At 35.5% G+C, this 16,758-nt stretch overlaps 1 long non-coding RNA gene across 1 annotated transcript in view; it reads right to left on the reverse strand.

Annotated features, from left to right (window-relative positions):
• Nucleotides 1-240: 240 nt before the first annotated feature.
• The window catches only part of LOC135202701 (uncharacterized), a 45,547-nt gene continuing 29,029 nt past the window's right edge, over nt 241-16,758 (reverse strand). The window contains exons 2-4 of the long non-coding RNA XR_010311792.1: nt 14,486-14,633; nt 2,591-2,708; nt 241-2,212 (exon numbers count right to left, since the gene is read on the reverse strand). This is a non-coding gene — a long non-coding RNA (uncharacterized LOC135202701). The remainder of the gene's footprint in view (nt 2,213-2,590; nt 2,709-14,485; nt 14,634-16,758) is intronic.

A 16,758-nucleotide genomic window follows, 5' to 3' on the forward strand; every position in this document is an offset into this window, starting at 1 on the left:
GGCCACACCCCCCAGACAAGTGGAGTCTATATGGGGTCGGGGTGGCCACGCCCTTTTGGGGGGTTTTTGTTTTGGGGGTTGCCCCGCCCTTTTTAGGCCTCACGTACGTACATGAGCCAATCAGGAGGTGAGGGGGTAGCCACGCCCCGGGGGGTGGGGGGGTGGGGGGCGGGGGGCGGGGCTAGAAAAGTGGAGTCTATATGGGGTCTTTTCCTCTACTAGTTGGTAATTTTCAAAAACATAGTAGACAAGCTAGATTTGATAACTGCTATATCCAATGTCAAGCAATTTTTATTTATTGGCTATCTACCTATTTACTGAAAAAAAAAAAAAAAATAGCCGGTGCCGTATTTTGGCTTTAAACCTTCACCAATAATTATAGTCAGAATGATGACTACATGAGGATCCACCCACTTTGGCCTCGTTATATCAGGATAAAACTGAAGGCTATCATGGGCATTGTTGGATTAGAAAATTTAACTTCTGGCTATAAAAACTCATTTCTCGATTAGTTGTAAGAAGTGCTAAATGATCCTCAAGAATCCCAGCAGTTGGCCTAAACGTTAACTGCTATTACTACTGTTGCGGCGGCAGTACTGCTACAGTAGTATTACTACGCTAGCACACATACCCCACCCACTACTATGTATCGTTCCACCATTCATAGTCTTTATATCCAACACGGTCGTACGGCCTAAAAAAGAAAAAAAATTATATCGGATGATCCGTTGGTCTGCTGGAGATTTTAGCACATATAAGCTTGTATTTACTTTGGATAAAAATATTATTTTAAAAATAGTTATATAAAGACTGTTTACATACAATCTCTTTCCCTCTCTCTTGGTGGCATAGTGAATAGTTAATGGAAAGGTTCAAAATCCTGAATGACATTGCAAGTATTATAATCACGTTACGCTTAATACAAATCAGACCATAAACATTGGATATAAGCTAGAAACTGAATAATTAACTATTCAGGCTACAGTAAGTATGGGCACAGGCTTTTTCTTGACCGTATAAAGTAGTAAGTCTTAAGGCAAATTTAAGTTTTGCAACCACGGGGACAATTCCAAATCCTGTTAGCCTTCTTGACTACTATGGGTTTCAGAGCCGATGAAACAAGGTGAATGAGTTTGTCTGCTGGATGGGCGGGGCAACATTTCGTAAAACTGTGTGTTTACCTTGCTTACGTAATGAATGTTTTTCGACTCTTGGCTCGTTATTATTGGACATGGCGTCGGCTAGATAATTTTTACTCTATAAAAAATCAAAACTATCGGGTTTAGGTTATTGATAATGGTGACAAAATTTGTGTGGTTGTACAATATATATATGTCAACTTTCAGCTACATCCGATGCTTTGATAAGGAGCAACCGTGTTACAGAGGCCCTGAATCTCATAGTAGGCAGAATTGAAGGCGAGAGAAAAATAAGTTCCCCAACTAGAATACACGAACTCAAGCAAAATTTCTAAGCACAATGAAGTGTGGTCACAACACTCGGATACCAAGTTAAGGAGAGAATGATCAACACCCCGAAACGTGAAGGAGGGTCGTCACCACCAGAAAAAGGATCACTATCCTCATACGTAAACTAGAGGTCGTCACCGTTAGAAAACAGAATTGGAGTTAAAACTATGCTGTTAAACCCCAAAGGAGAGAGGGAAAGAACCATTGGATTTTCTCGCCCCCCAAACTGTGAAGGAGAGAGAAGGGTGAACCATTCAAAGAATTTTTTAGATTAACACCATTAAGTAAAAAATTGCAACCCTTAAGAGAAGTTATTTATTTTTATAGACCTTTTGGTAATATAGTTAATTAACCTCGAGAGTTTAGGTCGTTAATGCCAGAAAAAGTAATTAAGAAAGGAGAAATTAACTTTTTAAAAATTATTTGTAAACGTAATAATAGAGATATAATAGTAACTTTCTCTCCTCTGCTTCGTAGTCTTTTTTTACTACATTATTCCCACTTCGAGTTCTTAGCACGTGAAAACTTCACTCTTATCGTAGCTGTCTTACAATTCATACCGATGAATACTTTCCTTGCATGGAGAAATATGCCTTGAATAATTATTCTTCAAAAATGTCTGCGAATTAAAATGACCTCGCGCGCTACAAAAAGTCTCTTCCAGGTTATGTTCTTCATACTTTTAACATGTCAGCTTTAAATCTCCTCGTAATCTTTCCGAACTGGCCTGGAAAAATCAACTACTGAAATGGAAAGTTTAAATTAAGTGTAAGGACATTATCCTGGATTTTAATATCTAATCACCTATAAGGAAAGTACTTTACTACTATAAGTAGAATTTTAAACTGCTATAAAATTATTTTAAACAGCAGACATTTAAAAACCGCTATAAACGGAATCAAGACCAAGACCATTATACATTACTTGTTCAAATTTACTAGAGACGCTTCCTTAAAGTTTTCTATATACAGAATTCCTAGCATTTTAAGTAAAATGTTATCTTAACGATGACAGCAATAACATTCTAAGAATCAACCCTTATCAAAAGCTATTTTATACTGAAAATTACATTAATGTTAGTCAACAAAAGTGGTAAGCAAAGCATACAACGGTATACTAACCGCTAAAAAATACTTAGTAGTAGTTTCCAACAATTCCAAGTGTCCAGCGCTAAAAAATCCAATATCCATTCCTGAAAAATATTGGTGGTAGCAGCTTCCAACATTCCAGTGGCCATTCCTGGAAAACATCAAAAGATTCAGGTTTTCATTATATAGACCGCTGTCATTGATAACATGATGCCATTATACAATTCAAAGAACTCCAATAGGATCCAGTAAATATTTTAATTTAGAACAAATATTGAAGTTACTTTCCCCTATTTCCTGGGTGAACTGAACTACCCTACTTCAGGTGGATAATATCCAGTAAACAAGCATTCTCCAGTAAATCAAAATTTAAATTTAAAACAAAAACTTAGTTACATTTCACTTTATCCTGATAGTGAATTAAACATCATCTTAAAACCAGTGAAAAAACTAGGTAAACTGATACAATTAAAGGAACAGCTAGCAAACAAGCCTGGGATTAGTCATGGCATACCCATCACTCATTACTGCTGCCAGATGTGCCCGTAATATTGAATACCCGAAGAATGGTGGCCTCAAATTCCATCACCATCCCGTATCGGGAAAATAAGATTAGTGTAAATAAACACTCATAATAAAACTGCTGAAGAATTTCTTCAGCATTATGATTTTGCGCCAAAGTTAAATAAAACAAAGTCTCCAGTTATATTAGAGCCAGTTATATTCGAGCCTAAAACTTAATACCTTAAGATAATAGTTTCATCATTTCAAATAGTTACAGGCACAGAATTAAAACTGAAAAATGACTGGAGCGCAAATCAAGTGACCTATATCTAACTTCCTACAGAATATTGAGAGCGCGCGCTATATCTGAATGAATGCAAATTACTTGAACAGCAGTAAACGTTAAAGCTCGATAAATATGGTGTTGATCCACTACAGGCAAGTTTTAAAATTCTGTAGAATTTACGCTACAGTTTACCTTAAAATTTCCAAGTATTATACATGTAGCTTCCAATAAGTTGAAAGGCCATTAAATTAAACCACCACCGCCCGCCCTGTTTCAACACCACCTACACCACTCACTGTCTGAAATAGTTTTAATCATTCCCGCTAAAGAAAAAAAAAACAGCCATTGGAAATTCTGAATTTCAACCAAAAAATTTGATCCCTTATTCACCAATTAATAAGATTTCTATAACCTCAGTAAAATTACGAAATTTTCAAACTTTTTACAAGTAATATTTGAGATACGAAAACAGTTGTCAACTCTCAAAGCCTATGTGTGGGGGAAGAATCAACCATTTCCATGATGTTTGGCATACGGGTTGTTAATGAAGCTGAATTTTACTGCTAATGTAAATTTTAGTTCTTACAATGATGCCTCCCATCTTATTCAAACTTGGTTAAAATTCACACTTAAATTTACTTTGGAAAATATTTCATGGGCAAGTTTCACTACATATATTAGGGCTTGTGCCTTGTATGATAAGGCGCCCTATGAGGTAATGTTAGACTAGCGATAATCTATACGCTAAGTCGGTTGGTATTGCACTTCCATCTTCAATGGAGTGTCTGGGGTTTTGTAGATCACTTACGAAGTCGGTATTATCTTTACGACGATGTGTTAAACTCATGGTTCGGTGAGGTTCTTGTAGAAAACACTAAGTATAAAAATAGATATAATTTCTGAAGTTTTACATGATGAAGATCAGGTATGATCGTACAAGTCTTCTATGACGATAGCTTGATCGCTTCTGCCAATGATGATGGCTAATCCTATTCCTCTACATGATAAAGCTTAGGTAAAGAGGTACAGGTCTTCTAATGACGATAGCTAACTCTGTTCTGCCTGTCTACCATCTCCGTTACAAGTTATGAAGAAGCAAGACAGTAGTTCGAACATATGAACATACATACAATGACATAGTTTCATACGAACACACAATCAAATGAGACACGCTACAGATCACGTAGGCCGTTTGAATAATAGGTCGGGGTAGTTGTCTCAAGCAGGGAGCTTGGACTAATGTTTATAAACAATTGAATGACTACAGGTGACGGCATGTTATCTTAGCTTACATACTTATTGTATACGTCATCTTTAGCGTCTCTAGTCTGATCACATTCCTGCAAGCAATCTGGTTGACCTCTTTAGTTTTATTCTTTTATATATATGGACTAACATTCCATATTTTTATTATGTAAACACTTACATTAGCTCGGTCAGCTACCAAAACCAACTACTGAATATTACTCAAACTTGACTTGCATTTGACTTATAGGAGTGTGATACAGACACTATGTGAATATATATATATATAAGTAAATAAAAATTCATGGTATACATGAATTGATTCAAGTAGTAAAATATAAAACAATGATATTGGTAAATAATAGTGATCACATGATATATAATGATACAGTTTTTTCACTTCATCTCTTTAAGATACTTATGCTACAGAAAATACTAATGTACTCTGATAATTGCATAGAATGAAGATTAACATGATAAAAATCATATTTTAACTGATAAAAATTTTCATATATGAATTGATAACATTATTAATGTTTATGCTGATTGATTCGTTGATTTTTATGCTAAATGTTATATATCTGATTCATTAATTCATATATTAACTCATAAATAACTGCAGATAATGGTAAGATATAAGGTAACAGATTGATTATAGGCTACCTGATTTGTTTATACATATGTATATGGATTCATATAATTATGATTAATATATGTGCACTTTAAATAGATTCCTATTGCGTACACGCAAAGATATATTTAGATTCTGATATTTATGATCATTTATATAAGAGATTCCTATTGCGTACACACAAAGATATATTTCGACTCTGTTATTTATGATCAATTATATATAAGAGATTCCTATTGCGTACACGCAAAAAATATATTTCGATTCTGTTATTTATGATCATTTATATATAGGATACATGATACTTTATATATATAGGATACATGACCGAGGTTATACTACTTCACTTTTAACTAGCGTTCGAACAACTTTTCGTCCATTACACAGTTCCAGACAACCACTTATAGCCAATGAAACGGCCTTTTTCAATGGTTGAAACAAGGGGAAAATTTGCCTGGGCGGGTCCAACATTCTATATTGCGCTCATACTTATTCTCTGCATCCTAAGCTACACGATTACGTTCGCGATGAATAGATCATCCCAGCACGAGTCCTTCGCCAGCAAAGTAGAGTTGAATATCCTTCGGGTCGTAATTGTCGGAAGTATGTCCCTTTTTGTAGTCGAATTCCGACAGCCGCTGGAGCATTCCGCATTAAAACGAGATTAACGACGAGATACGGTGTCGGTCGAAGAAGTCCATGAAATTCCTTTCACATTGTAGGCGGTTGTTACTTGACTGTAGTCGTCCGCCACGACGAACGATTTTTTTTTCGAAGTTGCGATGTGAAATTCTCGTACTGCAGGATACTGTAACCAGGTTCCATTAATCAGCCTGCAAGTGAAATTATACTTGTCACAAGGGCAAAGTAAATTCCGACGACATCCAAATACAGGGGAGGGGAGAGAGCCATTTAGACCAGACTTAACCCACATGAATTCGCTGATATTTCGGAATTCAAAAGAGTCCGCTGTACAAACTTTTTTATCCATGGCATTAACAATGAGTGAACCTATCCAGGTCTATGATGACTTGTAAAAATATCCAGAATTATAAAAAATAAATTGATATCATTACGAATCTCAAAGAAAATTCGATATTACTGGTAGTAAGTTACTAGACAAAGAAGTGGAAAATGGAGCTATTTGTAAGATTGCCAGGCAACATAAGAGTCAAAGAGAAGATTAATCATGATTCTATGTGCCCTAACAAAAGTTTCATATTCAATATTCTCGCGCGCATCTTCTGAGGTTAATTTTAAAAACATTATTAATAGGTAGGAGATGCAACGAAAAAAACCCACTATGTAACTAATTTCTATATAAACTTTGGTTTTTTCCAAGAAAATGTGACATTTTCCCATGAATGTGATTTACTTGAATTGTAATAGGCTAATGTTGCAAGTAAATATTTCTTATCCACAACTTGATAATTCTAAATGTCCGTTTACCCATGTCATAAGCTGAATTATTGACTAATTGTCTATGAGGTTCAGAAAAAAAAATTAATTCATTTTGTTGTTATAGAAATTCTATTTGCTTATATTGTTCATTAATTTTAAAATGATTACAAGTCCTTAACTAATTGCATTACACACACGGATAAGAATATGTTATGTGGCCTGTCATGTGACCTATGAACCACATGCGAAGTTCATGAGCTGAGCATTCCTTTCTCCAGTCAATCTGCTTTTGCAAGCAGAGACGACACACAGATGAAGCCTGTGTAAGCAGATTATTGAGGTTAAAAGGAACAAATGCTGATACGGCAATGATGACGTCGTCACTTGGCAGGAGATTGCTCTCAGCCAGCTAAGAGTTACGTTACTTGCTGTAAGAGATACGACTTTAGTATTTTCAAATGATATTTTAGTGTTTTAATTCTCCACCCGCATGAGAAGAATGTCTGAAAAAAAAAAACAACAGTACCAAAATTGAACAATATATTAGTTTCATGTTGGCATTATGTTAAATAAATATTCCTTATTCAAACTATATGAAAAAGGTTTCCATACAAATTCTATATATATTATTAGCCCTGTATAAGATTCATATAGGATTATTCCATAGATAACATTTTCACTTCTAGACTTCCTGACTTTAAAATCTCTTTTATTTTATTTTATTTTATTTTATTTATTATTAGTTTATTTATTTATTTATTTTTTTTTTTTCATTGACTACGAATATAAATCACCGGGACAGACAATATGTCAGTAGGTTTTGGATATGTGTTTGAACTTTTAGCTTATTTGTCATTACTAAAGCGTTAAGTTAGAGTTCAAATCTTTACGCATATATATTTGGATATTTAATGGCTACGTTTTGCTTATTGATATTATCGTGATTCCTTTTTTATTATAATTTGTAACCCTTCCGACTTCTTACGGAGTGTATTATATTGACTCCACTTGTATCCATATTTATTTTTTTATTTTATATTTATATTTATTTATTTATATATATATATATTTGATAAATTAATGGTTGGCTTGAATATGTGGAAAAGTGTTCTAGCGACGTACCGTATAAGGCTACTTGCGGCATCAATTCTATAGATACAAGATATATATGATAAAGGTATTTAAAACCGCGAGAACCGCTATAATCCGGTCGGATCCAATATCACGAGTTGTAACTCGTAAGACATTGACACTTCCTATTTAATTATCCGTTATTCTACCAAACCGATTGACTCTGGGTGATCAAATATATTATTGGTTTTCTTAATGGAAAGGAATTCACACAACGTGTTAAGGAGATTATTATTGATTTACACCACCCGAGTCACAGATTATTATGTGTTGAATTCCATATTTACTGATTTAGCACTCATAAATATTCGTAACGCACTCAATTGCGGTGTTTGTTTTTAGTGCTATTAATTCTATATAACGTGTCAAGGAACTATTAACACTAAGAAGTGTTTTTTTCCCTCTGTCAGACTCGTAATTCTGTTAATAATTCTAAGTATATTCTTTCAAGGATTGATTTGGCACAGGATAGGCTCCTAAACTGACAGGTGTCTTAGTGTATCCCTTGTTTTCATGACACATGTTACAATTAGTTATGTGCTTTTTATATCTGTAAGCATTGTAGGCCAGTAAAATAGTGATTTGGCTTTCTGTGACATACTATGGAACCCTGGATGACGGAATGCAACCAGTTTATGACGATTGGTATGAAAGAGATTATTATTACTACCTGGTCGTTAGTCATCTGCTGTGTTCTTCGGGTTTTCCTCGTCACAGACCTACAGCTGTTAAAGGAGCTGTCATGATTGAAGAGTTACATATTTACATACGATTGTAATACCCACTACAGCGCAAAAGTGCTGTATCCCCCTTTTACGTTAATAGGTACCGGAAGTTATGAATAGCCGACACCTTACCACGGACTACTTTAAGACCTTGACTAGACACATAAAACCTAGATAAACATGTTCGGTTTTAAAAAAACTCACATTTAGATATTTTACTCTGAGATTATTTGTCTTTGTCTCTGTAGCACTAGCTCTACTTTATGTGAATGTACTTCTAAGGTATTAGAAAAGATTACAAGATCATCCATATAGGCATGTAGGTTATCCCCTAAAAGTCTCCAAACACTATATTGTAATTTGGGGCGCAACGTAAGCCGGAGGCATGCGTAAAAATTGATAATGTCCCCTGGGTGTGCTGAAAACGGTGTATGAGGTACAATCACTTAGGTAATGGTATCAGGTAAAAGCATTTAAGTAAGTCCAAGTTGGTGAAAAAAAATTTATTCTAACCTAACAGAGATAAGATGTCGTCGGTACATCGCACTGGAAACTATCGGAAGTCGTTTCCTTGTTTAAGCGACAGTAATCTACGCAGATACGCCAAGTCCGATCTTTTATGGCATGACGTTTGAGGGAAAAATTATATGGGCTTATTTGATTTCCTAATGACTCCTATTACTAACATTTTTCAACTCCGTCATTTATCTCTATTTTGAAATTTCATTGAGAGTCTATGCGAAGGTACGTATATAGCTTTATGTTTGTCCTTAGACCGTATTTTGTTTTCAATGACATCCGTTTTTCTCCCAGAGATCACTCGCTAGTGGAGAAACTTCCTGGTATTCAGGTGAAAGATAAAAAAAATTTCTGCTGAATCACCTCTGCTTGAATGACTTTACGGATATTACTTTAGATAGATTATCAGAGAGATTCATCCACGACTGGTTGGGCGTGATTAAAAATTAGCAACAATAAAAATGCGATATTTATAACTTCCGTATCCACGATATGTATACTTTTAGGGCTTTGTTCGCGGAAATCGTTATATTTCAGAGTGTCGGGAAGGATTAAAAATTTCATTTCCCAGCAAAGTCTTTATACACGCACTAAGACATTCGAGGTTGCATGCTTCTCGAGATTTTGCGTGCAAATTGCGACTGCGGTTGTGGGAGAATTCTGTTGGGTCATTTGAACATGTTACGATTTAGGGACAAATGTAGTTCCTTTATATAAGTTATTATTTGATTAACTGTCTCATTTTTGTTCAAACGGATTTTAATGTTTGAAGGTTTATAGGATTTTCCTTTGATAAACACGCCTTATTTTGCAGGATGTAAGATAATATTTTGTATACCCCTAGATGAATCTTACAATTACACTAGATACAGATCAATGTTTTTTATAACTATAGAGGTATCTGTAAGCGCTCGCTTATCCGGACTTCTCATTAGGGAAGTTCGAACAACAGACGGTGAGTCCGTAAATACAAGATATTACGTGTATTAAAGAAATAAAACAAGATATTCTAATTTTTACGGCGCGTACAGTTGGGCTTAATCCACCAGTATTTATTATAACTTAATGTATTAAAATTACTAGAACCTGCTCTGATTACTTGATACTGTCGTGTGATGCATAGGAAAAATCCTTTTTAGTTCAAAAAGATATCGGTATGTATGAACCAACATCGCTTTTCCCCACTCTGCTAGAGTCGCTTATTGTGTGGAATTTGCTATGTTTTGAACACTTCGGCAGTTTTTGACTAACCTTGACCGCTTGACTAGGTGACACAGTCACCGAGTTTGCTTGTTTGATTCTGAGCGGGCTACTGTTTCTATTTCTTTTTTGTAATAATTAGGATCCTTCTCTTTATTACCATCGCCAACGTATTGTGTGTTTTTAGCATTATGTTACTGGTTACGTATAAAGCAATGAATGACGAACTATTAGGAACTGAGCGATTACTAATAAGACAAGTTATCACTACTGCATACAATTTTAACTGTTTGTACTTCATTCTTTGCTAAAATTTGAAATAGTGAGGGATCCTGGTCAGCGCATTTAGCCTGATGAAAGTTTTTTACAGACATGTTATTCCTTGCAATCCAGCCGTATTTTTAAAGTTAAGTTGAGTCATTGAGGTTCGATATTTTATATAACTCAAAAACTCAAGGCTAAAACTGCGATCGGGACTTTGCAAAGGAGCATTTATTGTCATGACCCGAAATAGTGTTACCTCTAATTTATATAGATTTGTACGGGTGTTCCACTTGTTTTTGTGTGTTTTCTAATCACTACGGTGCTTAACGACCCTATCCATGCATCTGTATAAATACAGACGTCCACTGCGTAAACGCATATTCACTGTTTAATATGATTTGTTACGTAAGGGATTAATAATCACCCAAAATGATAAAATTAACATAGTATATGATTATGATATTTCAGTAGAACTTCTGGAAACAGACACTCAAAGATAAAAACTCGCAGTAGCGAAATCTCAATGATGTAGATAATTTCTGTAAAAAAGTAAGATTAAGAATGTCTCGTAACTTCAGCCACAGGAATAACGAAATTCGACCTGTAAAGGAAACACTCAAAGTTACTCCAAATGAATAAAAAATTGTACTTAGCTTGCTTTTGTGGGAAGTCACGGTGTTCCGATAACGACACACGGCCTTGGTCCTCCTTCTCTATTTAGCGGACGACCTGGTTTGGCTTCAGTTTCCCCCGTGCGCGTTGTTTCGATGATTCGAGCCCTTGAAGATCCGATGCTGCAGACGCGTTCGGTTTGTTTCTTGCAGTGCCGGAAACGCTCACTAACGATGTTTTCTTGAATGATTCTATTGAGAGACGAAGCTTCCGTTGCCGTAGGAAAAGGACACGTCGGTTTTGTTTCTTGAAGTTATTCACTAACGATGATACTAAGTTGCTTGACGAATCTTGTTGTTTTCTGAAGTCGCTCACTAATGATGATACTAGGTTGCTTGAAGAATCTGCTGCTTTCGTCGTCGTTGACTTCTTATGATACATGATTTATTATTCTGGTTTTTTCTTCGTAGGACGTTGTAGAGTTCTTCTGGTCCGCTGGCCACCAAATATTAGGGCTTGTGCCTTGTATGATAAGGCGCCCTATGAGGTAATGTTAGACTAGCGATAATCTATACGCTAAGTCGGTTGGTATTGCACTTCCATCTTCAATGGAGTGTCTGGGGTTTTGTAGATCACTTACGAAGTCGGTATTATCTTTACGACGATGTGTTAAACTCATGGTTCGGTGAGGTTCTTGTAGAAAACACTAAGTATAAAAATAGATATAATTTCTGAAGTTTTACATGATGAAGATCAGGTATGATCGTACAAGTCTTCTATGACGATAGCTTGATCGCTTCTGCCAATGATGATGGCTAATCCTATTCCTCTACATGATAAAGCTTAGGTAAAGAGGTACAGGTCTTCTAATGACGATAGCTAACTCTGTTCTGCCTGTCTACCATCTCCGTTACAAGTTATGAAGAAGCAGACAGTAGTTCGAACATATGAACATACATACAATGACATAGTTTCATACGAACACACAATCAAATGAGACACGCTACAGATCACGTAGGCCGTTTGAATAATAGGTCGGGGTAGTTGTCTCAAGCAGGGAGCTTGGACTAATGTTTATAAACAATTGAATGACTACAGGTGACGGCATGTTATCTTAGCTTACATACTTATTGTATACGTCATCTTTAGCGTCTCTAGTCTGATCACATTCCTGCAAGCAATCTGGTTGACCTCTTTAGTTTTATTCTTTTATATATATGGACTAACATTCCATATTTTTATTATGTAAACACTTACACATACATACGACAGTTCGTACCATCGGCATCAGAAAATTACTATTGACCAGGTTTCTAGATAATTGAACGATACACTTTCTGCATTGAGTCTAGGCCAACCTAGTATAGCATTGTCAAAATTCACAATGTCAGTTTCTAAAAATACTTAAATAACAAGACTTGCATTTGTGTTTTAGTCTTCTGCCTTAAAAAGTTTTTTCACTGGCTAATTCAACATGTAGGCTTCAGCCTAGAGCGCCAAATTACAGTACCAAAAAAATCAAATCAAATGTGCGAGGAGATTTTGGTTGCTGGGCTACAGCAGAAAAGAGATAACTACCAAAACGCAGTTTTCATAGAGAATATGCAGGTTTTTTCAATGCAGTCTGTGTACATTACATCACTAAGAGTGAACAGAAATGATGGACATTGCCAATAAATTTGTTCTCAAACTTATTGATCAGCCAACTGACGATTTTGGGAAGCGTGCTAAAAAACTGACCGAAACCCTGATCTTTGGAGATATACAAAATACTACCTGAAGTGAAGATCATACAATAACAATAAAAAAATTTAAAACTATACTATTCTGCATGAGCTATGATACTGACGAGAAAACGCTAAAAAGACAAAGTTGTAAAAACACAAGCAGCATCTTGTTTTGAACACCGTACAAGGGCCCGCCAGAGGGAATCATCCCTCTGGAGGGCTGTACATCAAACCAAAGTGAACAATGTAAAATTGAGTGGTGTTATTACTGTTTATGGAAATGCTGTCGTAACCAACTTGGCCCAAATGCTAATGACAATACTTGCGGTTTTTTCTGGGGGAGAAAAATCCAATAGTATATCCCAATATTATATGGTTAGTACCGAGAATGGCTGTCACCACTCCAGTGACTGTGGTATCTGCCGAGATAAGCTTCCCCAAACTGTTAAAATTTTTGATCTACAATGTCTCAGGAACGCCTCATTGGACTGGAATTATCAAGTATTAATCAGGAAGTGTGTAAAATATAATTTGATTAATCCATAAATTCCTTTGGCGCTAGGCAGTCCAGACTCGAAGTTTAAAAGAACATTGAAGATGTTAGTGCTGTTTGTTAAGATTGCCTTGTTGCCACATTTAGTTCTTGTGCCAAATTGTGTTCATTGTTTTAAAGTTTTCTTACTGAATACTATGTATAACCAGACAGATAAGTACAAAATTTCTCCTCTGAAACTTTTACATTTGAATTCTATTTTTTATTGCAGTTTTACATTGATTTTTGAATTTTGCACATTTTTCACCAGAACATTTGCACTATTAAAATAGTGTTTCTGCACTGTGTTGCATTTAAAATACACATGCTGAATTTTTGGTTGGGGTTGAGAGACCGGTCGCCAAAGTCTCCACTCGCCTAGACCAAGGGCCACCGAGCCATCAAATGACCTAGAACCGGCTCTGTGTAGGCTAGCTGCAGGTCTTCACTTTTCAGAGTACTTTGGAATTTAAGTTACAGTTTAAGCTGTGTATTTCGAAGTATGTCACCTGCAATGGTATAATTAGCATTCATGTTTAGCATTTCAAGGTTTATCTACAGGCTAGTACTCAAAAGTAGACAAATAGGCCAAACCTTCGCTATTTTGTAAAGTTCATGGGCAGTCAATTTGAGTCATGCAAGGCACTCTTTGTGCAATATTGCCCTTAGTTACTGGTATGAACAGGAGCCTTTTAAGTTGCCTTTTGATTCAAACTAAACCTCTTAGTTTTTTTTCCCCAGTGAACTTTTCATACTTAGGCATACCATTGATTTTCAAATGTCTCTTATGCAAACCCAGCCTCATGAAATTTTCAAATTGTATTTCAGCAAGGAAGATGTTCTCCGTATAACCATGTGCCAACGTTTGAATATCCTAGATTTAGGTAACAATTAGTATTCAGGTTTCAATACATTTAGTGCTATATATATATATATATATATATATATATATATATATATATATATATATATATATATATATATATATATATATATATATATATATATATATATATATATATATATATATATGCTGCACAGTCAGAACAACCATTCAAACATGCGCAGAGTATATATGCAGGGAAATATAAATAATGTTATTAAAGTACTAATTTACTTTAATTTTAAAAAACGAGCTAGTTTAAACCTACAAGTTTCTACTTCAAGTCAATAACTGAAGTTTCTATTCCAGCCTTCAACATGCGCTTCAGTTGTCTTGTGTACACTGAAGCAGCCAGCAAGCAAAGCTGTAGTCGAGGTGTATACTAATGTGGAAACACTCCAAACAGCATTGTGGATCTGAAAGTCAAGATTCTCAGATTACTTCTTCCACTTCCTGCCAGTCAGATTAATTTCAACATTCACTCCCATGAAGACCAGTTTCTGGTCAAAATCTCATGCATAAGACTGGGGTATTCACACTAACGACATTAAAATGAAAAATCTCGATAGGACTGGTTTCAGGCAAATAACTTCTCGCAATACTGAGTATTCAAGTCAGTACAAAAACCTGGTTTTATATAAAAGCTTCCTTCCTCATTTATATTATAGCCAGTGAAAATAAACCATATAAGTCTATAGTTATGCCAAACATTTACTATTACCTCCTCACCTGCATGGTATTTATCTAAACATTTAAAGAAAATTTTACCATCTGATTTGTCAGTTATAGCAAAGTTGATTTATTGAATCACCTGTGACAAATCATCAAATGAATTCCAAACACATTGCAATCATCTTCATAAAGTTTAACACTTTGAAAGCAGAACTTGATCCACCTAGACCTAGTAGTCCTTGCGCTTGGCCTTTGGCCTAAATTCTGTACTCTATCCTAGACCTAGTAGCTTGCGTAAACCTTCAAATATTGAACATTACAGGCTGAAGTGCTTGCGTAATGAGAAACGTCCTAATAACCGTCAAGCTAACAATCTTTAAATATCTGATGCAGTGTAAAATTAAGATTGTCAGTAATCCGAATCCTAGTGCAGCCTTCTAACAAAGGTTGGCTATGCAACGATTTAAACTAAGCTACCCTAGTTTTCCATAAACTTTTCGGTCCTCCTGGGAACCAACTTTCACCAACCTGAGTAAGTACTCAAAACTGAGCATGAACAAATTTGCCTTAAAAGACTACTCCTGAAAGCCTTCAAGCTGGCCTTGTTCCGTAAACATTCACTGTTCCTCTGTTCTGTGCCTTTCACTAACTACTTACACCTTTAATAAATTTACAAATCTTTTACAAAGTTAAAAACTTTCTAAAAAATGCAAAGCTCTGCTTACCATACTTCAAAAACATGTTTTAGTCGCAATTTTTTTTAATTTTGGGGAATTTTGCAATCACGAAATGCATGTGATATCTAAGACATTAAAACATTTAATATCTCGGAAAAGGCACCATCCACTTCATATACTACACTAGGATAACTAGGCAGACAAATCCAGGTTAGCTGAAGAATCTGCTGACAAGTACTTTCAAAGCTTTAGTGCTTTTAACCCCAAGCTACATCATAAAACAGTTTTAACAGCACTTATTCAAATCCCACATTTAAAAGAATAAGCTCTTAGGGGAATTTTACTATTCTCAATGTGAAATGTGAAAAAAAAGGCTCGCAATTTAATAATCCAGATTAAACCAGATGGGCTGAGAAGCTTCAGGAATGTAGTGATCCAGGATTAATAGAGTACTCTATTAGTCCTGGTAGTAACTGTTGGAGCTAATACGTAGAAGGATCTCCAGCATAAGTTTGAATCCTGAAATTCAAGACATCCAGAACAATTTATAACCAATAAATTAAAACATATGAGCCCTTAGACCTGTAGGTACCAGAATGACGAAACTTTAAAATGCCACAGGTTTACTTTAAGTACAAGCAGGCAGCTCGAGGAGCATGGAAGTTAGTTTTAAAGCTTAAAAGTTAAAATATGAGCCCACTGCCACCTTCCCCAACAAAACATTAAGTATCGGAGCTTGTCCTTAATGAAGGTTGCCGAACAGATCAACTACAAGTGCCAGCGAAGTCTGTGAAAAAATACACTAGTTGGAATTTGAGATATTTGAGATATTAGTTAAAAAGACACAGATACACAGATTTTTCGCAACAAAACATGAAAGCATTGCAACTTGTTCTAAATAAACACGTCTTTAATAAAAAAAGAAAAATGCCATAAAATTAAATTAAAAGCTGGGAAATTTCCAAGTTTCAACAATGACAATGCAGAAGCACATCATACAGTGAAATTGCCCCAATCATTTGCGGCACTGACCTAACGTTCCTACCAATTCGGAAATTTTGCTGGACTCCGTAGTAGCTAATTTGAATACATACTACTCAAGCTATCAATGCACAGACTGCCAAAACTGAAGCAACTGGAAACGTGACCACAAAAGTAGCAAGGGGTACTATTACTAATTCATAAAATTCCT

The sequence above is a fragment of the Macrobrachium nipponense genome, chromosome 33, assembly GCF_015104395.2.
Source record: "Macrobrachium nipponense isolate FS-2020 chromosome 33, ASM1510439v2, whole genome shotgun sequence".
Classification (NCBI taxonomy): domain Eukaryota; kingdom Metazoa; phylum Arthropoda; class Malacostraca; order Decapoda; family Palaemonidae; genus Macrobrachium; species Macrobrachium nipponense.